The 1086-nt window shown below is 51.4% G+C and overlaps 1 non-coding gene across 1 annotated transcript; it reads right to left on the bottom strand.

The window, feature by feature from the left end:
* Window positions 1-772: 772 nt before the first annotated feature.
* LOC122064398 lies at window positions 773-928 on the bottom strand. The gene has a single exon (XR_006135682.1). It is a non-coding gene; the product is annotated as a 5.8S ribosomal RNA (ribosomal RNA).
* Window positions 929-1086: the final 158 nt, after the last annotated feature.

Raw genomic sequence — 1086 nt, 5'->3', positions numbered from 1 at the left:
TCTCCTCAGGTATAACACGACAACTTGGGCTTGGGACACCACCACAATCCACATCGGTCCCTACCCTGAGTCGAGCGACGGATCGACTATTAACAGTTTTGCATCCGATCGAGACGCATTGTCGGCCCCCATCCACTTCCCTCCAACAATTTCAAGCACTCTTTGACTCTCTTTTCAAAGTCCTTTTCATCTTTCCCTTGCGGTACTTGTTCGCTATCGGTCTCTCGCCCATATTTAGGCTTGGACGGAATTTACCACCCAATTGGGGCTGCATTCCCAAACAACCCACCTCGTGGTGCGATAGGGTCTGGACACGACGGGGCTCTCACCCTCTCCAGCGCCCCCTTCCAGGGGACTTGGGCCTAATCCACCACTGAGGATGCTTCTACATACTACAATTTGAACGGCAAGCTGCCCGATTCTCAAGCTGGGCTCTTCCCAGTTTGCTTGCCAATACTAAGGGAATCCTCGTAAGTTTCTTGTCCTCCACTTATTGATATGCTTAAACTTGGCGGGTAGCCCTTCCTGACTTGGGTTCATAGTCGAAATGCCATCGTATGGCAATCAGGGTCACCAGAGCCCAATGGGAGCAGAACACGCACATGATGTCCGAACAATGGCAAAGTGGCTTGAACCACCACTCATCGTGACGCTTGCCACACAAAAGGCCCTTGACTGAGGGCCGACCGCACCTCGAACAGAGACGTGAGGGGCCAATCTTAGCTTTGCACCACCACCATAAGTGGAAAAGGAGGTGGGGCAACAAGACGCGTGACGCCCAGGCAGGCGAGCCCTTAGCCTGATGGCCTAGGGTGCAACTTGCGTTCAAAGACTGGATGGTTCACGGGATTCTTTAATTCACACCAAGTATTGCATTTCGCTATGTTCTTCATTGATGTAAGAGCCAAGATATCCGTTTCCGAGAGTCATTAAGATAAAGATTCGGATCTAGGATGACCACACCACACCAAACGTGCAATGATGTCATGTCCTTTCCGTTGTGAGTTCCTTGGCGCCGATAGCACCGGTGGTTGTGTTTGGGTCGAATGCTTCGAAGGATCATAGGCCGACCTTTTACAAGGGTCA

The sequence above is a fragment of the Macadamia integrifolia genome, unplaced genomic scaffold (assembly GCF_013358625.1).
Source record: "Macadamia integrifolia cultivar HAES 741 unplaced genomic scaffold, SCU_Mint_v3 scaffold164, whole genome shotgun sequence".
Taxonomy (NCBI): Eukaryota; Viridiplantae; Streptophyta; class Magnoliopsida; order Proteales; family Proteaceae; genus Macadamia; species Macadamia integrifolia.
The sequence above is the reverse complement of the archived record's forward strand: the minus strand, read 5'-3'. Positions and strand labels throughout refer to the sequence as shown.